Source organism: Ranitomeya variabilis, chromosome 6 (assembly GCF_051348905.1).
Source record: "Ranitomeya variabilis isolate aRanVar5 chromosome 6, aRanVar5.hap1, whole genome shotgun sequence".
Classification (NCBI taxonomy): domain Eukaryota; kingdom Metazoa; phylum Chordata; class Amphibia; order Anura; family Dendrobatidae; genus Ranitomeya; species Ranitomeya variabilis.
This window is the reverse complement of record NC_135237.1, coordinates 165,062,192-165,087,304: the sequence shown is the minus strand read 5'-3', so window position 1 is coordinate 165,087,304 and position 25,113 is coordinate 165,062,192. Positions and strand designations below refer to the sequence as shown.

At 42.7% G+C, this 25,113-nt stretch overlaps 1 protein-coding gene across 3 annotated transcripts in view; it reads left to right on the top strand.

Moving 5' to 3' along the window:
- Nucleotides 1-25,113, top strand: part of SUGCT (succinyl-CoA:glutarate-CoA transferase) — a 1,711,098-nt gene that overhangs the window by 845,569 nt on the left and 840,416 nt on the right. The window lies entirely within an intron of this gene.

Below are 25,113 nucleotides of genomic sequence, written 5' to 3'. Positions count from 1 at the left end.
TGTATGGGTGGATGACAAACTCATATTCAGTGGCCAGTGTCAGGCAGCTGCTACAAAGGCAAATAAAATAATGGGATGTATTAAAAGAGGCATAGATGCTCATGAGGAGAACATAATTTTACCTCTATACAAGTCACTAGTTCGACCACACTTAGAATACTGTGCACAGTTCTGGTCTCCGGTGTATAAGAAAGACATAGCTGAACTGGAGCGGGTGCAGAGAAGAGCGACCAAAGTTATTAGAGGACTGGGGGGTCTGCAATACCAAGATAGGTTATTACACTTGGGGCTATTTAGTTTGGAAAAACGAAGACTAAGGGGTGATCTTATTTTAATGTATAAATATATGAGGGGACAGTACAAAGACCTTTCTGATGATCTTTTTAATCATAGACCGGTGACAGGGACAAGGGGGCATCCGCTACGTCTGGAGGAAAGAAGGTTTAAGCATAATAACAGACGCGGATTCTTTACTGTAAGAGCAGTGAGACTATGGAACTCTCTGCCGTATGATGTTGTAGTGAGTGATTCATTAATTAAATTTAAGAGGGGACTGGATACCTTTCTGGAAAAGTATAATGTTACAGGGTATATACACTAGATTCCTTGATAAGGCGTTGATCCAGGGAACTAGTCTGATTGCCGTATGTGGAGTCGGGAAGGAATTTTTTCCTCATGGTGGAGTTACTCTTTGCCACATGGGTTTTTTTTGCCTTCCCCTGGATCAACGTTAGGGCATGTTAGGTTAGGCTATTGGTTGAACTAGATGGACTTACAGTCTTCCTTCAACCTTAACCCCTTCCCGACCTGTGACACAGCGTATGCGTCATGAAAGTCGGTGCCAATCCGACCTGTGACGCATATGCTGTGTCACAGAATGATCGCGTCCCTGCAGATCGGGTGAAGGGGTTAACTCCCATTTTACCCGATCTGCAGAGACAGGGGGAGTGGTACTTCAGCCCAGGGGGGGTGGCTTCACCCCCCCGTGGCTACGATCGCTCTGATTGGCTGTTGAAAGTGAAACTGCCAATTAGAGCGATTTGTAATATTTCACCTATGAAAATGGTGAAATATTACAATCCAGCCATGGCCGATGCTGCAATAGCATCTGCCATGGCTGGAGACCCCGATCTGCCCCCACCCCACCCCACCGATCACCTCCCCAGTCGTCCTTTTTGCCCCGATCTCCGTTCCGCTCCCCTCCTCCCTCCTGTCGGCTCCCCCGGTCCTCCTGTCCGCTCCCCAGGTCCTCCGATCCCCCCCCGTTTTCCCACCCCACCCCCCCCCATACTTACCTAGCTCCGATGTCCCTCCCGGTGTCCGGCCGTCTTCTTCATGGGCGCCGCCATCTTGGAAAATGGCGGGCGCATGCGCAGTGCGCCCGCTGAATCTGCCAGCCGGCAGATTCGTTCCTGCACATTTTGGTCGCTGTGATAAGTTCTATCACAGCGATCAAAATAAAAAAAATAGTATATAAATCCCCCCCCTTTATCACCCCCATAATAAAATATAGAAAATATAATTATTTTTATTGTTTTTCCATTAGGGTTAGGGGTAGGGTTAGGGGTAGGGTTAGGGGTAGGGTTGCACTTAAGGTTGCACTTAGGGTTGCACTTAGGGCTAGGGTTGCACTTAGGGTTGCACTTAGGGTTGCACTTAGGGTTGCACTTAGGGCTAGGGTTGCACTTAGGGTTGCACTTAGGGTTGCACTTAGGGTTGCACTTAGGGCTAGGGTTGCACTTAGGGTTGCACTTAGGGCTAGGGTTGCACTTAGGGCTAGGGATGCACTTAGGGCTAGGGTTGCACTTAGGGCTAGGGTTGCACTTAGGGCTAGGGTTAGAATTAGGGTTAGAATTAGGGTTAGGGTTGGAATTAGGGTTAGGGTTGGAATTAGGGTTAGAATTAGGCTATGTGCACACGGTGCGGATTTGGCTGCGGATCCGCAGCGGATTGGTCGCTGCGGATTCGTATCAGTTTTCCATCACGTTTACAGTACCACGTAAACCTATGGAAAACCAAATCCGCTGTGCCCATGGTGCGGAAAATACAGCGCGGAAACGCTGCGTTGTATTTTCCGCAGCATGTCAATTCTTTGTGCAATTCTGCTACGTTTTACACCTGCTCCATAATAGGAATCCGCAGGTGAAATCCACACAAAAAACACTGGAAATCCGCGGTAAATCAGCAGGTAAAGCGCAGTGCATTTTACCTGCAGATTTTTCAAAAACTGCGGAAAAATCCACACAAATCCGCAACGTGAGCACATAGCCTTAGGGTTAGGGTTGGAATTAGGGGTAAGACTAGGGTTAGGGGTGTGTTGGGGTTAGGGTTGTGGTTAGGGTTGGGATTAGAGTTAGGGGTGTGTTGGGGTTAGTGTTGGAGTTAGAATTGAGGGGTTTCCACTTTTTAGGCACATCAGGGGGTCTCCAAACGCAACACGGCGCCACCATTGATTCCAGCCAATCTTGCGTTGAAAAAGTAAAATGGTACTCTCTCCCTTCCGAGCCCCGACGTGTGCCCAAACAGTGGTTTACCCCCACATATGGGGTACCAGCATACTCAGGAGAAACTGATCAACAACTTTTGGGGTCCAATTTCTCCAGTAGCCCTTGGGAAAATAAAAAATTGCGGGCTAAAAAATTATTTTTGAGGAAAGAAAAATGATTTTTTATTTTCACGGCTCTGCGTTATAAACTTCTGTGAAGCACTTGGGGGTTGTAAGTGCTCACCACACATCTAGATAAGTTCCCTTGGGGGTTTAGTTTCCAAAATGGGGTCACTTGTGGGGGGTTTCTACTGTTTAGGCACATCAGGGGCTCTGCAAATGCAACGTGACGCCCGCAGAGCATTCCATCAAAGTCTGCATTTCAAAACGTCACTACTTCCCTTCCGAACCCCGACGTGTGCCCAAACAGTGGTTTACCCCCACATATGGCGTATCAGCGTACTCAGGAGAAACTGGACAACAACTATTGGGGTCAAATTTCCCCTGTTACCCTTTGGAAAAAAAAATTCAGGGCTAAAAAAACATTTTTGAGAAAAGAAATTTTTTTTTTTATTTTCATGGCTCTGCGTTATAAACTTCTGTGAAGCACTTGGGGGTTCAAAGTGCTCACCACACATCTAGATTAGTTCCCTGGGAGGTCTAGTTTCCAAAATGGGGGCACTTATGGGGAAGCTCCAATGTTTAGGCACACAGGGGCTCTCCAAACGCGACATGGTGTCCGCTAATGATTGGAGCTAATTTTCCATTCAAAAAGCCAAATGGCGTGCCTTCCCTTCCAAGCCCTGCCGTGCACTCAAACAGTGGTTTACCCCCACATACGGGGTATCATCGTACTCAGGACAAACTGGACAACAACATTTGGGGTCCAATTTCTCCTGTTACCCTTGGGAAAATAAAAAATTCTGGGCTAAAAATCATTTTTGAGGAAAGAAAAATTATTTTTTATTTTCACGGCTCTGCGTTATAAACTTCTGTGAAGCACTTGTTGGTTTAAAGTGCTCACTATGCATCTAGATAAGTTCCTTGGGGGGTCTAGTTTCCAAAATGGGGTCACTTGTGGGGGAGCTCCAATGTTTAGGCACACAGGGGCTGTCCAAACGCGACATGGTGTCCGCTAACGATTGGAGCTAATTTTCCATTCAAAAAGTCAAATGGCGCGCCTTCCCTTCCGAGCCTTGCCATGCGCCCAAACAGTGGTTTACCCCCACATATGAGGTATCGGCGTACTCAGGAGAAATTGCCCAACAAATTTTAGGATCCATTTTATCCTGTCGCCCATGTGAAAATTAAAAAATTGAGGCTAAAAGAATTTTTTTGTGAAAAAAAAGGACTTTTTCATTTTTACGGATCAATTTGTGAAGCACCTGAGGGTTCAAAGTGCTCACTATGCATCTAGATAAGATCCTTGGGGGGTCTCCTTTCCAAAATGGGGTCACTTGTGGGGAAGCTCCAATGTTTAGGCACACAGGGGCTCTCCAAACGCGACATGGTGTCCGCTAACGATGGAGATAATTTTTCATTCAAAAAGTCAAATGGCGCTCCTTCCCTTCCGAGCCTTACCTTGTGCCCAAACAGTGGTTTACCCCCACATGTGAGGTATCAGTGTACTCAGGAGAAATTGCCCAACAAATTTTAGGATCCATTTTATCCTGTTGCCCATGTGAAAATTAAAAAATTGAGGCTAAAATATTTTTTTTGTGAAAAAAAAAGTACTTTTTCATTTTTACGGATCAATTTGTGAAACACCTGGGGGTTTAAAGTGCTCACTATGCATCTAGATAAGTTCCTTGGGGCGTCTAGTTTCCAAAATGGGGTCATTTGTCGGGGAGCTCCAATGTTTAGGCACACGGGGGCTCTCCAAACGCGACATGGTGTCCGCTAAAGATTGGAGCCAATTTTTCATTCAAAAAGTCAAATGGCGCTCCTTCCCTTCCGAGTTCTGCCGTGCGCCCAAACAGTGGTTTACCCCCACATATGAGGTATCAGCGTACTCAGAACAAATTGGACAACAACTTTCATGGTCCAGTTTCTCCTTTTACCCTTGGGAAAATAAAAAAATTGTTGCTAAAAGATCATTTTTGTGACTAAAAAGATAAATGTTCATTTTTTCCTTCCATGTTGCTTCTGCTGCTGTGAAACACCTGAAGGGTTAATAAACTTCTTGAATGTGGTTTTGAGCACGTTGAGGGGTGCAGTTTTTAGAATGGTGTCACTTTTGGGTATTTTCAGCCATATAGAACCCTCAAATTGACTTCAAATGTGAGGTGGTCCCTAAAAAAAATGGTTTTGTAAATTTTGTTGTAAAAATGAGAAATCACTGGTCAAATTTTAACCCTTATAACTTCCTAGCAAAAAAAAATGTTGTTTCCAAAATTGTGCTGATGTAAAGTAGACATGTGGGAAATGTTATTTATTAACTATTTTGTGTCACATAACTCTCTGGTTTAACAGAATAAAAATTCAAAATGTGAAAATTGCAAAATTTTCAAAATTTTCGCCAAATTTCCATTTTTTTCACAAATAAACGCAGAAATTATCGACCTAAGTTTACCACTAACATGAAGCCCAATATGTCACGAAAAAACAATCTCAGAATCGCTAGGATCCGTTGAAGCGTTCCCGAGTTATTACATCATAAAGGGACACTGGTCAGAATTGCAAAAAACGGCAAGGTCATTAAGGCCAAAATAGGCTGGGTCATGAAGGGGTTAATAACTATGTAACTATGTAACTATGTAAGGTCTTGAAAAACTTTACTTTTTTTCTACAAACTTCTCAATTCTTTTTAACATAAATAAAGACAAACACATGCAAGTTTGGTATTGCTGTAATTATATTTGGTATTGCTGTAATTATACTGACCTGTAAAATCATCTTTATAGGTAATTTTTTACCATACAATGAATTGGAGACAATAATTTATACAATATACTGCAATATTGCAGAATTGCAGTATAGAGTGTAAGCGATCAAACCACAGGTTACAGTGCCCTAGAAATACTAAAGACTAAGGTAAGAAATAGTAATAAAAAAATATATATTAAAACTAGTAATGATCGAGCATGCTCTTCCCTACTCATTACTCACTCAAGCATCAGTATGCTTTGGATGCTTGCTACTCGGCGAGTTTTTTTACATTTTCACTCTGGAGTTTGAGTCCCTGCCCTGCATGTTTTGTGCTTTGTAGACAACCAATGAACATGTGGAGATTGCCTTCCAGTCACTGTAATGCCGTAGCCATCTTGGTTGTGGCATTACTGGGATTGGCTGGCCGCATAGTGTCATCAGGTCTATATAAGACCCGTGACACTATGCTCGACACACTGTACCCCAGATACAGGCAGCGTACAGAGAGGTGCTAACGAGAGAGGGACAGAATCGGAGCTGCGCATTAGCCAGGGATTCAACCACTTTATATTTCTCAACAACAGCCCTTCTTATGCTTGACACACTGTACCCCAGACACAGGCAGCATACGGAGAGGTGTTAGTGAGAAAGGGACAGAATTCTAGCAATCAGATTAAACCTTTTTTTTTAGTGATATATCAGGCGCCTCTGAACCCGGCAATACCAAAAATGTGTATGTTTGATTTATTTTTTATTGTTTTATTTTGAATAGGGTGAAAGGGGGGTGATTTGAACCTTTATATATTTTTTATATTTTTAAAAACTTTTTTTTTTACTTTTGGCATGCTCCAATAGTCTTCATGGACTAGAAGCTGCCATAATCCAATTGGCTCTGCTACATATAGACAGGCGATGATCAGATTGCCTGTATGTAGCAGAATTACTCACTTGTTATGAGCGCCGCCCAGTGGACATTCTTCATCCCTTTAATCCTTTAATGAATAAACTGCCTTCTGTAATAGTCAAATACCAGTATTTAAAATTTTTACTCATCAGCCCAGAGCACCTGCTGTTATTTTTATTAAATTTTTATTCAATCCAATTAAAATGTTTTAAAGTATAGTTGAGTTACTTGGCCTTATGTCTATGTAGCAGTGACTGAATGACACTGTTGAGTCCTCATCCGTCCCTGGCTTTCTGATGTAGAGAGATCCAAGTAATAACACACAGCACAAGAGATGTGTATTCATATGCAGGGATCGCCCAGGAGCGCATCTGGCCCCCCTGGTCTCTCACCCCTCTTTTTATATGGCAAAGAGATAAGCATTACAGACATGCGTACAAGCGCTCATATTCTCTAACAAAAGAGTATCTATTCTACTGATAACGTTCAACTTCTGGAATGTAGGTTAAAGGTCACAATAACAAGAAGGAATGCGTCCATAAAAGGAAATGTCTACCTTGCTCAAGTTTCTTCATATACGTCTCTGAGTAGAGGAAGACAAAATGGATTCTTCAATCTGATCTCTACAATTCCCCCCTTTGACATATTCCTTTTATAATCTATCACAAATCCCCCTTTAACATATCCATATTTTAGATTACCACAGGGCCAAAGACAAAGCCTTTATTTTTGGTATTACACATGTACACGCTTATATCATTAATAAGAGAATCAAATCTACTATCAATTCTTCCGTTTAACTCTCACAACCTTTTCTTTGTTCTGCAATAAGTATACTAAAATATAAAAACAAAAATTAGTACAGTAATATTAATTAGAATCACTAGAGGATAACATAAGAATAAAGAAGAAAATTTATACTCTTGCATCTATTACACAAAATTTATCTGTGCATACTGAGATACTCTTGAGCACAATCTGGAATAGTACGTATATGACTACAATAATCATAACTATATGTATTATGCTCTGCATAATCCCAGCAACCCACCCACCGATTCCTCTGAACCAGTTGGCTGGGTTGAGAAAAGAGAAAGTATCAGACCACCAGCTATCCTTATTCTGGTCATTGTCTTTATCATACTGATCTCTGAGTCGTTGTACGTCCTTTAATTTAAATGTCATGTACTAATTTTCTATGATGTTGCACGAATCTATTATTCAAAGGGGTTAAAGAATTCAGTCTATCCCATGCCTCCGTTGAGGTTAACACTATTAACATCAATGTTATGAGTTTTATACTGCTCTTTTGCAATGGCTTGCATGTATCCATGATGCCTTTCCTTCAAGCTTGACTGATGTAGGTGTTGTCAACAGGACTTGGAAGGGTCCGTCAAATCTTGGTTCAAGAGCCTTTCTGGTGTGTCTTTTTACATAGACTTGATCACCTGGTTCCAACTTGTGACTTCCTTCAATGTTGTCAGGATCTGGAAGGGAAGCAAAAACTTGTGCATGCACCTTAGTTAATTGTTTCTGAAGATTTTGCACATAAGAAGTCAATGACTCAATATTTAACACAAGTTGCTGTGGAAAATAACATCCTAAATTGGCAGTCCTGCCAAACAAAATTTCATATGGAGACAGTTTAGTCTTACCCCTTGGGGTATTGCGTATTGAGTAAAGGGCCAGTGGAAGGCATTCTGTCCAAGGCTTTCCTGTTTCAGCCATGGCTTTCTGTATTTTTAATTTTAAAGTTCCATTCATGCGTTCCACCTTACCAGAACTTTGAGGATGGTACGGAGTGTGTAACTGACTTTCAACACCCAACATTTTCAGTACATTTTGAAATATTTCTCCAGTGAAATGAGTACCCCTATCTGACTCGATCACTTCAGGGAGACCGTAACGGGGTATCAGTTCGGCAACTAGCTTTACAGCAGTGTTTTTAGCTGAAGCCTTCCGAACTGGATAGGCCTCTGGCCACCCCGAGAACATGTCCACACATACCAACACATACTCATACCCATTACTTTTCGGCAGCTGGATAAAGTCTATTTGTAATCGCTGAAACGGATAGAGAGGTCGGACGTGATGCTTCATAGGGGTCTTTGTTGTCTGTCCGGGATTATGTGCCAGGCATATAGCGCATGTTGCACAATAGTCTCTTGCGTAGTTGCTAAAACCTGGAGCCAACCAGACTTGCTTTGCCAGTAGTGTCATTGCATTTGCAGACACATGAGTAGGGTGGTGCAGTCCACCAACTACAATCGGGTACCAGGCTCTAGGTAGACATATTAGTCCATCTTTCTTCCAAATTCCTGCTTGTTCTTCTGCCCCTTCCTTTTTCCACCTGTCCCTCTCCTCTTCTCCTGCATCTTCCTGTGCTTGTCTCAGTCTATCTTCAGTATTTTCTGTGGGGTTTACAGTATGAACCTGCTGTAAGGGTTTGACCGCTGCTGCCTTGGCTGCTTTATCAGCCCTATCATTTCCCCTAGATTCCCTAGTGTCGAGTCTCACATGTGCAGCTACCTTAATTACTGCTACTTCTTTTGTTTCTTGTGCAGCCTCTAAGATCTGTTTGATCAGAGAAGCATGTTTTACAGGTTGGCCTGACGCTGTCATGTAACCTCTAGCTCTCCAGATTACTCCAAAGTCAAACACAATACCATGTGCATACCTAGAATCAGTGTATATATTAGCTGTCTGATTCTCAGCTATTTTTAGCGCTTCAATCAATGCTGTTAGTTCTGCTTCTTGTGCAGACTGTTTCGGTGGAAGAGGTTCTGCTTTGAGAGTTTCAGATTCTGACACAACTGCATACCCTGTATGGAAATTACCTGTGTCATCTGCAAACCTACTACCATCTATAAACAGCTCTAAATCTGGATTTTGAAGTGGTGTTTCGGATACATTGGGTAAGCCTACCGTTTCTTGTAAAATGAGCTCTGTACAATCATGTGTGTCTGTAGGGAAAAAATTTGCGTGTGGATCAGTGTCCTTATTCCCCCCTTCAGACTCGAGAGGTAGCAGTGTAGCTAAATTGAGAGTCTGAAGCCTTGCAAATGTGATAGTAGAGGGGAGCAGCAAAGAACACTGTAGCCGCAAATGTCTGGCCATGGAAATGTGTTTTGGCTGGACCTGGTTTAATATCCCATAAACATCATGCGTAGTTTGAACTGTGAGTGGATGCTCTAGGACAATTTCTGATGCTTTGTCCAACAATAGTGAGACAGCAACAACTACACGTACACAGGTTGGCGCTGCCCTAGCTACTGGATCTAACCTTGCTGAAAGATATGCAATTGGTCTTTGTTTCCCTGCATGCTTCTGGGTAAGAACTCCTGTAGCATGGGAATCAACTTCTGCAGCCATAAGCTGAAATGATTTGGTGTAGTCTGGTAGCCCTAACGCTGGAGCTGAAACAAGGGCATCTTTTAATTGTTGGAACGAAATCTGACCTTCTTTTGTCAACAAATAAGGTTCACTTTTTACACAGTCATACAGTGATTGCATTAGTTGACTGGCATGTATAATCCATTGTCTACAATGAGACACTATTCCTAAAAATGCTCGTAGCTGTTTATGATTTCTAGGCTCATTCATCTGTCTTATTGCTTCAGTTCTTTGAGGTGTAAGATGCTTTTTACCTTGAGAAATGCAATGACCTAGAAAGACCACTTTGATCTGACAAACTTGTAGCTTTTGTCTATTCACTTTACACCCTTCTTTTTCTAGAAAACATAGTAAACTCACAGTGGACCTTTCTGCAGTTTCTAGATCTGGGCAGCAAAGTAGTATGTCATCCACATACTGCAAAATTACTACCTGTGATTCAGGTTCAAACCTTTGAAGAACTGTTTGTAGGGCATTTGAATAAAAAGTAGGGGAGTGTATCATTCCCTGTGGAAGGCGTGTCCACGCCAACTGTTTGCCCTTAAATGTAAATGCAAACAAATGCCAACTGTCTTGGTGTAAAGGAACCGAGAAAAATGCATTTGAAAGATCTATTACAGTAAACACTTGAGAACTGGCTGGTATCTGTGATAGTAACGTATGAGGATTTGGTACAACTGGGGTGATTGGATCTAGAACTTTGTTTATTTCTCTTAGATCATGTACCATACGATATTTGGGCATAGAACTCTTATCAAGAGTTCTCTTTTTGACTGGATACAGAGGGGTGTTAGCAGGTGATTGTATCTCTACCAAAACTCCTTTCTCTCTGTATTCCTCTATCTGTTTTGTAATTGCTAGTTCCTGCTGGGCACTCACAGGGTATTGTCTGAGCTGTGGGAGAACAGTTCCTGGTTGCACAGATAGTTTTACAGGAGAGATATGCAATAATCCCACATCAGTGTCACCCTGTGCCCACAGTGTTTCTGGGACCATTGAGAGATCTAGATCTGTGGTGTACTCTTTTTCTTCAGCATAATCCTCAAAAGCCTGAATTCTGACATATTGTTCTAATGTTTCTGCATCATCAGGGATAGTCAACATAACTGTGCCATCGTCCCTAAAATTGATGTTAGCTTCTAATTTCTTTAGGACATCAGTTCCTAACAAACATGTTGGGGCACCTCTGGCATACAAAAATCTGGATGCAAAACATTTAGGTCCTAATGAGACCTCTAGGGGCACAGTATATGGCAGTGTTCGAATTACCCCATCATAACCCTCAGCAAAAGTTGTTTGTTCTGAAATATCTTCCGGATTTGGAAGAAAATCTTGATTCAAAATTGAGGAAGTTGCACCTGTATCTATCAAAAATGGAATCTCTCTCCCCCCCACATTCACCTGTATCATAGGTCTCCTAGCTGGTAGGGAAGTTTGTAACACATCGAGTCAATCTGAATCTGGTATGGAACCATCTATGATGGTAGATTTCTGCTGGTTGTCCGTTTGGGGAGGGTTATTTCTGGGAACAAATTTGCCTGACTTTATATCTGCCAACTTCTTCCTGCACTCTCTTTGGAAATGACCTGGCTTTTTACAGTAGTGGCAAGAAAAATTATGTCTCGCTCGTCCTCCTGTATTAGCTTGTGCTATTCTAACAGGCTTATGATTCTCTCTCATATCCATGGCTATTCCTAAACATCGTTGTTTCACAATATTTGGTTGTTCAATTGTTCTCCAATCTGGAGTAGAGGATTTAAATTTTTCTCTGATTTTCGGATCTAGCCCCTCTATTAATTGTTTTGTAAAAAGTCTCCTTACTGAAGCATCAGTCAAATCCAATCCTTCATCCCTAAAGCTATTTTCTAGTTCCTGACTATATTCTTCAATACTTTGCCCAAATTTCTGCATAATCACACCTGTAGACCCCCTTTCCCTCTGTTTTCCCCTCATGAAAATTATTAATGCCTCTGTGAACTGGGTACCTGATGCTTCTGTCTGTAAGGCACCCCCTTCTGCCACTGGTCTATTGGGCTGTAGGTGTGTCAATAATTCCTGAAAAAGTCCGGGGGACATTTTCATTCTACATAATTCTTCCCCGTCCGCCCAGACCCCAGCATGAGTCTGCATGATTTGTTGTATATACTGTGCAAATCTAACTGGAAACTGGATAGGATCTGGTGCGTTATGTAAGAGGGACATACCCTCAGCAGGGGACCAAGGGAAGTATTGTCTGGTCTGATGATATCTGGTGTTCATTACCCCGTCAGCACCAGCTTCTCTAAAAGGTCTTGGTACTACCCTAACAGGGGCAAGTACAGCGCCATATCTAGGTGTACCACAGGCTAGGCAATCATTTCTCCAATCTGGATTTTGTTGTCCACAGTGTGAACATTCCCATCCTCCTACCCCACCAAGATTGGGATACAAGGCTGGAAATTGTTTTCCTCCTTCTGCTCTTCCAGATGGTACAAATGATTGGGCTTTTGGATCTAGGTAAGGTGGTGGGATTATATTACAACTTTTTCCCTTTCCCATGATCCATTTGGAAGTGTCTGGATCATACTTCCAATCCTCTTTAGCTGTTTTTGAGACCTCTATCATACAATGTATGATTTCTTCCCACCCATTGTCTTTGATAATTCCACCTCGTTCTTTACTCAGTCTTTCCCATTCTGTACTGAACATAAGTGCTTCTGAAATTCCCAATTTTCCTCTCACTCTTCTAATCTGACTTCTAACTGACTTTCCACATCTTTCCTGTATGATATCTGCTGCTTCCACTTGTCCTAAGACGGTTTTTGTCTGTTTATTTCCCATTTTTCTTTTCAATATTAGCTATGACTACCCTAGGTGACGTTTGGACAATCACTTACTCTATGGTGATGTCTCGTTGCCTTCTCTCCTAGGGAGCTAAAATATCCTTTCAATATTTGCTATTTCTACCCCAGGTGACGTTTGGACAACCACTTCCTCTGTTGGTGGCGTCTCGTTGCCTTCTCTCCTAGGGAGCTAAAATATTGAAGGGCTTGTCTGCTCTGTTTCTTCTAATATGCAGGACGTACTTAAGTGCTATTATGCACACAGACCCAGCAACACCATACAGATCACAAAACTTTCTGTGTCAGTTAGCATACTTGTCCCAGGCTCATGAAAACCGCGTCCTGGGCTCATTCTATCACACCTTATCCAGGGAATGTAGAAACAAGTTCTATAGGAGAGTCAAGCATGGGCGGAGGTCTCCCAGAAGGACGCTACCTCATAACCCAGTTAGGCTGACTTCACCAATAACCTTGTTCTAACAATCGTGGCTTATTGTTCTATGTACTTCTATTCTTCTTTCACAACATGTCACAACCTTCACACTGTTCACACACTGTTCACACACTGTTCACACACTGTTCACACACTGTTCACACACTGCCAGGGACTAGACTCATAAATCTATACAATATGGTAACCCGAGTTTTATAGGTATCTACTCACTACTAGACTAACCCAGCGTGACACGGCTCATAGAGATCTTTCGGATAATACAGGGCAGATAAAAGAGAACTAATAATGTCTCTTACCTGGCCAGGTTTTTCAGTTCATTTGCCGTCCATTATCCGAGATCTCCGTTGTCCGTATCCGCAGGTAAATCTCGAGCAAACACTCTCTCCTCAGGTCCCTGTTCAGGCGCCAGAATTGTTGAGTCCTTATCAGTCCCCGGCTTACTAATATAGGAATCCAAGTAATGACACGCAGCACAAGAGTTGTGTGATCATATGCAGGGATCGCCCAGGAGCGCATCTGGCCCCCCTGGTCTCTCACCCCTCTTTTTATATGGCAAAGAGATAAGCATTACAGACATGCGTACAAGCGCTCATATTCTCTAACAAAAGAGTATCTATTCTACTGATAACGTTCAACTTCTGGAATGTAGGTTAAAGGTCACAATAACAAGAAGGAATGCGTCCATAAAAGGAAATGTCTACCTTGCTCAAGTTTCTTCATATACGTCTCTGAGTAGAGGAAGACAAAATGGATTCTTCAATCTGATCTCTACAACACCATCGGGCAGGTCTCAAATACGGTACCTGACTTCTGATAATTGGGCCACACTGCTACAGCATCCTAGCTAAAGAAGCCTGCTCTACACCCTAACACAGTTAAACACTGGTATCTCACTCAAAGTTCTTCAGATTAGAAGGAAGTCTTGTAGCTTCTGTTTGGTCCTGTTGTAGCTGTGCCAAGTTTGTTGTGCTGAGCTCTACCTTCAGGTTCACTGATCCGTCTTCTTTCAGATCCGAGCAAGTCTCGTTCCCACTTTCAATGTTGAGAAATGACTGGTACCACAGTGTTATTTTCTCTCAGGTTACAGGTATTTGGGGATAACTACCCTGGCTGTGCAATGCAACTCTTTCCTTTTGGACACGGTCCTGGTGATCAATTCTGCAGTAGCCAGACACTATCTTCTCTTTTGAAGCCATTAGTTCATTTGTCAGTCTCTTATTGTTAGGACACCGAAAACAGCCCTGCCAGTCTCCTTCAGACATGAAGCTTCTCTAACTTCCTGCTTCTTGTCCAACACACAGCAAACTGCATGGGGGAATGGAACAGTCCAAGTGCACACAAATCAGAGGGGAGCATGGTCTCTTAAAGTCACAGTGTCATTCAGTTCCTAGCAAGGGTTGGCACCCTACATGCCTCACCACTTAAAGGCGGCCATCCTCGACCTTGCTGTATAGTCCAGAGAGAAGGATAAAAGACTATGCAGCAGTGCCACATTACCCACAATCCATACAGGTGGACCAAATGAACTGAACGGCATCTTACCAATTTTGTGGAACCCCTGAATTGGGCCTACTGGATCTAGGGAAGTCTTGACTGTCTTCAATGGGAACAGTAACAGTAGGACTGTCCTTTTCAGCTGAAGGATCAGACAGAGCCTTGGGTTCCTTTTCTCTGCTAGCTGGCAATGGTTTTGTGTTGAGAATGTTAGCATCCATGGACTGGGGACCTTCTGCAGCCTCAGGAATGATCCACCAGTCTTCACTAGAGTCACTGTCCAAGAAAGCCAGCCTTGATACCATGAAGGAACAAAAGCAGTAGCTCTCAGGACAGGAGAGACCTGAAAATGGCTGTCCACCAACGTTCACCATCCAACCTGACGGAACTTGAGAGGATCTGCAAGGAAGATTGGAAGAGGATCCCCAATCTAGGTGTGAAAAACTTGTTGCATCATTCTCAAGAAGACTCATGGCTGTACTAGCTCAAAAGGGTTCTCCTACTGAATACTGAGCAAAGGGTCTAAATACTTATAACCTTGTGATATTTCGGTTGTTCTTTTTTAATAAATTTGCAAAAATTTCTTCATTTCTGTTTTTTTTTTCAGTCAAGATGGAGTGCAGAGTGTACATTAATGAGAAAAAATGAACTTTTTTGAATTTACCAAATGGCTGCAATGAAACAAAGAGTGAAAAATTTAAAGGGGTCTGAATACTTTCCGTACCCACTGTACACATAGAGATAACAGGGCTTTGACCAAACACACAGCTGTTCAAAACAGCTGACATGTCCCGGCCTTGATGCGGGCTCACCGCCGGAGCCCTGCATCAAAGCGGGGTATCTGACCTCGGACGTACTATCCTGTCCGAGGTCAGAAAGGGGTTAAAAATAACATATTTCAAACCAATGCTGGCTTCTACCCATGCAATAAATGTAAAGTTTGCCACAAACTAAGCCCCCACTGAACTGAACTACCGAACTACAGAGATGCTGAGCATTGTCCACTATATATAGCACCAGTTATTACAGGAATATCAGATAAAAATATGTATGCCATTTTACTCCAGGGTGACTCCATTGAAGTGCACATGCTATTTTGATCTATGTAGTTGAGGGTTGATAATTTACCTATTGAAAATAATATTAGTTTATTTTGTTGTGGTATTGCTTCCAGGTGTGCACACTGACTGATTCAACCCCTGTACAAATATGTCCATTGGCTATTATAGCAATCATTAACCAATGCAATTGTTGAATAACAACAACCACTGGGCATATTAGGGTGATCCATCTTCAACATTACCTTATTTACTAGTGTGGTTCTTCTCTTGGGTATATACACTCCTGAGGTCTCTAGACATAACTACCCCTCCACTTTAATTAGCACAAATTTCCTTATTTGTTTTATGTAATACAGCCCAGCCACAAGTAGATTTTCTGCATTTTATGCATTATTTGCTGCTTATATAATGGGCACCTTGTAGAGCCATACTGGACACCCAAATAAATTATTGTATGAGAATGATAGCAGATGAAAAAGCAAGTCAATTGCAAACTTGCTTATTTTTATTCTGTCTAATTGAATCAATATAAGAACTTGAGCATACCCATTTAAGTATGATGTATCTTTCATCTGCTTCACTAAGTCTCCTTTGTTTATCATTTTGACTACAGTCATCAATGTTGCCCATTTCTTGATGTATTCAATGTTGACAAATACAGGCAGATGCGTATCCTTCATTCTATACCATCAGAGAGGCCTATGACATACAGTCAATGTCATTAAGAAATCTCTTCAGCATAAAGAAGAATAACGAGTCCTGAAAGTGATGATATGGCCCCCACAGAGCCCCGATCTTAACATCATTGAGTATTTGGTATTACATAGACAACAGGATTTGCAGACACCTTCATCCACAGATAATTCGAGCATCCTCCCTGTAGTGTTCCTTTAAAAACTGTGTGCAAGTACACTTAGAAGAATTTAAGCAATTTTGAAGTCAAACTGTGGACATATCAAATATAGATTTGAGGTAGATTTTTCTTTTTTTGCATTTTGTTAATGTATGAAAATAAACTAGGATTGCTTGTATTTTTAATTGCTTCTGGACTACCTACAGACTTTCTGTCTTGAAGGTTCTCTCTTATTACTGCACACAGACGTTCCAAAACGGTAATGCATTCTAAGCAGCTTTCACCAGATTGTGAACCTGTTGGGGAGGGAAGCTGTCACACACAGCCAGACTTCCCAGAGAGACGATAGACATGGCTTATTGCCATGTTTACCTTCTCCATTTCTGTATACAAAGCATGGAACTGCCGTTCTGTATATAGATAAGGAAACAGTCACTGTGCTTTCTCCCCTGGACCGAGAAAGCATGGAGGGATCAGCCAGGATGCTGGAATTCCCTGGTAGCTGGGACTAATAAACAAGACACATCTACAGGGGAAAACCAACAAACTCAAAAAAGAATGAATTTACATGACTTAATGGGGAGCACAGTGTATAAAATAAATGAAAAAGTTCATGTATATAAATAGAAAAAAAGTCAAAAATTTAAAAAGTAAACTAAAGAGATGCTGCCAGTCTAAATCCCTTTTTCTAGCCCTGTTCTCATCACAAATATGTCTAATATATTAAAATAATCTTTAAGGAAAAAGAAACACAATTTAAAATGTTTTTTAGCAATGGTTTGTGGTTACAAAAAAGATATAAAATGTAAAAAGTAGAAATATATTTCCTATTTTTCTTTATATTTCACCCTGTTATCAGCAAAAAAAAGGCAATATAAAAATGTGTTGCGAAAAAAGAAGTAAAAATTATTTAAATTTCCAAACAAGAAAAAATTGAGGAGATGTTAAAAGTGCATGTACAATAAACCCCACAAATTTCCTTGGTCAGGAAGGACAGTAAATAGCCAGCATTCTTACTCTGCAGCTCTATGCCACACCTGCCCAAAACTTTTGCACTACACTCTATATTTGCCAAATACGTAGTAGACTGCTTGTTAACATTACATATCAAGCTTTTCCATTGGCAACAAATGTTAATTTGCATCGCTCACTTCTCTTGCTCTTGGTCATTTCAGCATCTTGTATAAACATATAAAGTACAAGTTATTTGTTCATCTGTTGAGGTGGAACTTTTAAGCAGATGCAAGTATGACTAAAACATCTCACACAATTTCCTAGCAAACATCTGCAACATGTATACTGAGAAAAGTCAGATATTGCTATGTAGGTATAGGTGGCCAAAAAGCATGTATTTCAATGTGAACTGGGAAGACCTGTAACTGTCCATGAGACATGATGTGCAGAACGTACCATACTTTCCTGTCCCCAATAGTGGATATTGTGACTGCTTTAAGGTTGTAGTATTCACTAGGCAGAATAATCTGGTTCAAGAGAAAGAACCATAATATCCCAGCTCCTCTTTGACTTGCTCTTGCCATGTCTGCTCCTGTCACCAAGCGCCATCGTATTCATTCTGCAAGTGATGATGGAGACATTGGGAAATTAAACTGTTGGCGGCACAGGCTCTGGCTAGCCACTGAGATCAGGGAAGCTGGGACCTGTAAGAAAAAACTCTGGAAGTCCAGCAAATTCAGTAGATAAATAAAATAATTTCTTTATTTTCAAGGAAAAAAATAATAAAAAAAATTCAGCACTTGGAACAGGGAAGGGATTGTTATGTGTTTCGAGCACGTAGTGCGTTCTTAATCATAGCCTGGGACCTGTAATGCTGTCCAGTCTGGCAGTATGGGTGTGTGTGCTGTCCAGCGGGAGTAATCAGCTCCCTGTTTTGGACATTAGAACAGCACCACACCTTAATACTCCCGGTTTACTCTGGTAGCCGCTAGATATAGTTTCACTTGCTTGATTTACATCTCTAGATATCTGCTCCTTTTGTTTTTGAGTATTTTCCTGTTAAAGACCTTTGCCAGTTTCCTGGCCACTCTGTTATGGACCTGGTGGTTAGGAGCACCCGGAATGACCTGATGAGTAAATTCAAAATCGGGACTAGCTCTGGGTAAGTGGGAACTCTGCTGACCGCAAACCCTACTCCTATCACACACACTAGAAATAGCCGTGGAGCGTACCTAACTCTCCCTAGATGCCTCTTCACAGCCTAAGAGCTAACTACACCTAAAGATAGAAATAGAAGCCTTACCTTGCCTCAGAGAAATTCCCCAAAGGTAAAGGCAGACCCCCACATATATTGACTGTGAGTTAAGAGGAAAGTCACAAACACAGGAATGAAACAGGTTTTAGCAAAGGAGGCCAGATTTCACTAAATAGTCAGACGATAGAAAAGGGAACTATGCGGTCAGCACAAAAGACTATAAAAAACCACGCAGAGTAAGCAAAAAGACTCCCCACACCGACTCACTGTGTGGAGGTGCCACTCTGCACCCCAGAACTTCCAGCTAGCAAGGGAATATCATGATAGCAAGCTGGACTAGAAATTAGCAGTAAAAACAAATGAACTAGCAAAGACTTAGCTTCTGCTGGAGTAGACAGGTCCTCAGAGAAGTCCAAGAGAGATCTGAACCAATACTGAAACAATGACAGCTGGCATGAAGTAACGATCTGAGTGGAGTTAAATAGGGAAGCAGCATAGCAATAAACGAGAGCAGCTGATAAAGCCAACCTCAGTGACCAGCAGTTCCACTCGAAGCCACCAGAGGGAGTCCAAGAGCAGAACCAACCAAAGTACCATTCATGACCACAGGAGGGAGTCTGAGAATGGAATTCACAACAGTACCCCCCCCTTGAGGAGGGGTCACCAAACCCTCACCAGGGCCCCCAGGCCGATCAGGACGAGCCAAATGAAAGGCACAAACTAAATCGGCAGCATGGACATCGGAGGCAACAACCCAGGAATTATCCTCCCGACCATAGCCCTTCCACTTAACCAGGTACTGAAGCTTCCATCACGAAATACGAGAATCCAACATTTTTTCCACCACATACTCCAACTCCCCCTCAACCAACACCGGAGCAGGAGGATCAACGGAGGGAACCATAGGCACCACGTACCTCCGCAACAACGACCTATGGAACACATTATGGATGGCAAAAGAAGCTGGAAGGACCAAACGAAATGACACAGGGTTGAGAATTTCAGAAATCTTATAAGGACCAATGAAACGAGGCTTAAACTTAGGAGAAGAAACCTTCATAGGAACATAACGAGAAGACAACCAAACCAAATCCCCAACACGAAGTCGGGGACCAATACAACGACGGCGGTTAGCGAAATGTTGAGCCATCTCCTGGGACAACGTCAGATTGTCCACTACGTGAGTCCAAATTTGCTGCAACCTGTCCACCACAGAATCCACACCAGGACAGTCAGAAGGCTCAACCTGCCCCGAAGAAAAACGAGGATGAAAACCAGAATTGCAAAAAAAAGGCGAAACCAAAGTAGCCGAACTAGCCCGATTATTAAGGGCAAACTCAGCCAATGGCAAGAAGGTCACCCAATCATCCTGATCAGCAGAAACAAAGCATCTCAGATAGGTTTCCAAAGTCTGGTTGGTTCGTTCGGTTTGGCCATTTGTCTGAGGATGGAAAGCCGAAGAAAAAGACAAATCAATGCCCATCTTAGCACAAAAGGACTGCCAAAACCTAGAGACAAACTGGGAACCTCTGTCCGACACAATGTTCTCCGGAATGCCATGCAAACGAACCACATGTTGAAAAAACAATGGCACCAAATCAGAGGAAGAAGGCAACTTAGGCAAGGGCACCAAATGGACCATCTTAGAAAAGCGATCACAAACTACCCAGATGACAGACATCCTTTGAGAGACAGGAAGATCTGAAATAAAATCCATGGAAACATGCGTCCAAGGCCTTTTCGGGACTGGCAAGGGCAAAAGCAACCCACTGGCACGAGAACAGCAGGGCTTAGCCCGAGCACAAGTCCCACAGGACTGCACAAAAGAACGCACATCCCGTGACAAGGAAGGCCACCAAAAGGACCTAGCCACCAAATCTCTGGTACCAAAAATCCCAGGATGACCAGCCAACACCGAGCAATGAACCTCAGAAATAACTCTGCTAGTCCATCTATCAGGGACAAACAATTTCTCCGCTGGACAACGGTCAGGTCTATCAGCCTGAAACTCCTGCAGCACCCGCCGCAAATCAGGAGAGATGGCAGACAGAATTACCCCCTCTTTGAGAATACCAGCCGGCTCAGGGACTCCCGGAGAATCAGGCACAAAACTCCTAGAAAGGGCATCCGCCTTCACATTCTTAGAACCTGGAAGGTATGAGACCACAAAATCGAACCGGGAGAAAAACAGCGACCATCGAGCCTGTCTAGGATTCAACCGCTTGGCAGACTCAAGATAAGTCAGATTTTTGTGATCCGTCAAGACCACCACGCGGTGCTTGGCTCCCTCAAGCCAATGTCGCCACTCCTCGAATGCCCACTTCATAGCTAGCAGCTCCCGATTGCCAACATCATAATTACGCTCAGCAGGCGAAAACTTTCTAGAAAAGAAGGCACATGGCTTCATCACAGAGCCATCAGAACTTCTTTGAGACAAAACAGCCCCTACTCCAATCTCACAGGCATCAACCTCGACCTGAAAAGGGAGCGAAACATCTGGCTGACGCAACACAGGGGCCGAAGAAAAACGACGTTTCAGCTCCTGAAAAGCCTCCACGGCCGCAGAGTACCAATTCACCACATCAGCACCTTTCTTTGTCAAATCAGTCAAAGGTTTAACCACACTAGAAAAATTAGCGATGAAGCGACGGTAAAAATTAGCAAAGCCCAGGAATTTCTGGAGGCTCTTCACAGATGTAGGTTGAGTCCAATCATAAATGGCCTGAACTTTAACAGGATCCATCTCGATAGTAGAAGGGGAAAAAATGAAGCCCAAAAAGGAAACCTTCTGAACTCCGAAAAGACATTTAGACCCCTTCACAAACAAGGAATTAGCACGAAGGACCTGGAATTCCATTCTGACCTGATTCACATGAGACTCCCAATCATCCGAAAAGACCAAAATATCATCCAAATATACAATCATGAATCTATCCAGATACTTTCGGAAGATGTCATGCATAAAGGACTGAAACACAGATGGAGCATTTGAAAGCCCGAATGGCATTACCAGGTACTCAAAATGGCCCTCGGGCGTATTAAATGCTGTTTTCCATTCATCGCCCTGTTTAATACGCACAAGGTTATACGCCCCTCGAAGATCTATCTTGGTGAACCAACTAGCCCCCTTAATCCGAGCAAACAAATCAGACAGCAGAGGCAAAGGGTACTGAAATTTGACCGTGATTTTATTGAGAAGACGGTAATCTATACAGGGTCTCAGAGAACCATCCTTCTTGGCCACAAAAAAGAACCCTGCTCCCAATGGTGATGAAGACGGGCGAATATGCCCTTTCTCCAAGGACTCCTTTATATAACTCCGCATAGCGGCGTGCTCTGGCACAGATAAATTAAAAAGTCGGCCCTTAGGAAACTTACTACCAGGAATCAAATTTATAGCACAATCACAATCCCTATGAGGGGGTAGGACACTGGATTTGGGCTCATCAAATACATCCTGGTAATCCGACAGAAACTCAGGGACTTCAGAAGGAGTGGAAGCAGAAATTGACACCAACGGAACATCGCCATGTACCCCTTGACAACCCCAACTAGACACAGACATTGATTTCCAATCCAATACTGGATTATGAACCTGTAGCCATGGCAAACCCAACACGACCACATCATGCAAATTATGCAACACCAAAAAGCAAATATCTTCCTGATGTGCAGGAGCCATGCACATGGTCAACTGAGTCGAGTACTGAGGTTTATTCTTGGCCAACGGCATGGCATCAATTCCCCTTAATGGAATAGGATACTGCAAAGGCTCCAAGAAAAAACCACAGCGCCTGGCAAACTCCAAGTCCATCAAATTCAGGGCAGCGCCTGAATCCACAAATGCCATAACCGAGTAGGATGACAAAGAGCAAATCAGAGTAACAGACAAAAGAAATTTAGGCTGTACAGTACCAATAGTGACAGACCTAGCGAACCGCTTGGTGCACTTAGGACAATCAGAGATAGCATGAGTGGGGTCACCACAGTAAAAACACAGCCTATTCTGACGTCTGTGTTCTTGCCGTTCAGTTCTGGTCAAAGTTCTATCACATTGCATAAGCTCAGGCCTCTGCTCAGAGGACACCGCCAAATGGTGCACAATTTTGCGCTCGCGCAATCGCCGATCAATTTGGATGGCCAAGGACATTGATTCATTCAGACCAGCAGGCGTGGGGAATCCCACCATAACATCCTTAAGGGCTTCAGAAAGACCCTTTCTAAAAAATGCTGCCAGGGCACACTCATTCCATTGAGTAAGCACAGACCATTTTCTAAACTTCTGACAATATATCTCCGCTTCATCCTGACCCTGACACAAAGCTAGCAAGATTTTATCTGCCTGATCCACTGAATTCGGTTCGTCATAAAGCAATCCAAGCACCAGAAAAAACGCATCTACATTAAGCAATGCAGGATCTCCTGGCGCAAGGGAGAATGCCCAGTCTTGAGGGTCGCCACGCAACAAAGAAATAATAATTTTTACTTGCTGAATGGGGTCACCAGAGGAGCGGGGTTTCAAAGCAAGAAACAGTTTACAATTATTTTTGAAATTCAGAAACCTAGATCTATCCCCAGAAAACAAATCAGGAATTGGAATACTAGGTTCTAACATCGAATTCTGAACTACATAATCTTGAATGCTTTGTACCCTTGCAGTGAGATGATCCACACAAGAGGACAGACCTTGAATATCCATATCTACACCTGAGTCCTGAACCACCCAGAGGTTAAGGGGAAAAGAGAGACAAAACACACTGCAAAGAAAAAAAAATGGGTTCAGAACTTCTCTTATCCCTCTTTTGAGATGCATTAACACTTTCGGGCCAGCTGTACTGTTATGGACCTGGTGGTTAGGAGCACCCGGAATGACCTGATGAGTAAATTCAAAATCGGGACTAGCTCTGGGTAAGTGGGAACTCTGCTGACCGCAAACCATACACCTATCACACACACTAGAAATAGCCGTGGAGCGTACCTAACTCTCCCTAGACGCCTCTTCACAGCCTAAGAGCTAACTACACCTAAAGATAGAAATAGAAGCCTTACCTTGCCTCAGAGAAATTCCCCAAAGGTAAAGGCAGACCCCCACATATATTGACTGTGAGTTAAGAGGAAAGTCACAAACACAGGAATGAAACAGGTTTTAGCAAAGGAGGCCAGATTTCACTAAATAGTCAGAGGATAGAAAAGAGAACTATGCAGTCAGCACAAAAGACTACAAAAAAACACGCAGAGTAAGCAAAAAGACTCCCCACACCGACTCACTGTGTGGAGGTGCCACTCTGCACCCCAGAGCTTCCAGCTAGCAAGGGAATATCATGATAGCAAGCTGGACTAGAAATTAGCAGTAACAACAAATGAACTAGCAAAGACTTAGCTTCTGCTGGAGTAGACAGGTCCTCAGAGAAGTCCAAGAGAGATTTGAACCAATACTGAAACAATGACAGCTGGCATGAAGTAACGATCTGAGTGGAGTTAAATAGGGAAGCAGCATAGCAATAAACGAGAGCAGCTGATAAAGCCAACCTCAGTGACCAGCAGTTCCACTCGAAGCCACCAGAGGGAGTCCAAGAGCAGAACCAACCAAAGTACCATTCATGACCACAGGAGGGAGTCCGAGAACGGAATTCACAACACCACTCTTCTATATTCTCATTTTGTACCTTGACTGCCATCCTAGTTCTAAAACAGCTGCATGACCACTCCTGTCAGCCTGCACCGTCAGACAGCAGCTGACTCCATGACGGCAACCCAGAGGCTCTTGTGTAAGTCAAGATCGCTATACAGAGGTACAATACTTGCGCTAAACCTGTTCATCATAGCCATTTCTAGAGCTGAAAGGAAACCACTGAAAGATCCACTTTATGCTTGACAAATCTTTGACCTCACTCCAACTTGGTATAAAATGCTAATGTCTAAATTATTGCGAAGCCGATTCCTCACACTCACTTCTCCGTATTGCAATTTGCAGGCTCCAAGCATATTCTATAATATTTATTAAGTTTTGCTTTGGAGTTTTTGGGGCTCTAGTTCAGGTTGGAACCAAGCTTCCCATTACCACCAGGAGACAAGAACGATTAGTTTATTATTATTTACCTTCATTATTTTTTTTTATTATTTATTAATTATTTGTAAAAACAAATGTAGATAGATGATATATATGCAGAATATCTCTAATCAAATGGTGCTGAATTAGTTTGTTTTTACTTCTCCAATGAAAGATAGAAATATGGCTTTTCAACTTCCCTATTGAGTCCAAAATATCGGCAGTCTTAAATCAATCTAGTTGCGGCTTCACTTTAATGCAAGTATTCACAGCTCATCGGTGTATGTCATTCACTACCTTTTTCATTGACACACGGTAAAAAAGACTTTTACTTGAGCCTGGAAGTTGGCTGCAAGACTAAATTATTGTCCATTCCTTGCAGCCAGTATATGATAGATTATTGGGTGGACCACTGGAGGACACAGATAGAACAAGTCCCATGTGCAAGAACAGTATATGGGCCCTTTGCAGTTCAATACCTCAGCGTAATGCCTACTTTTCAGGTGAAAATGTGGCCCTTT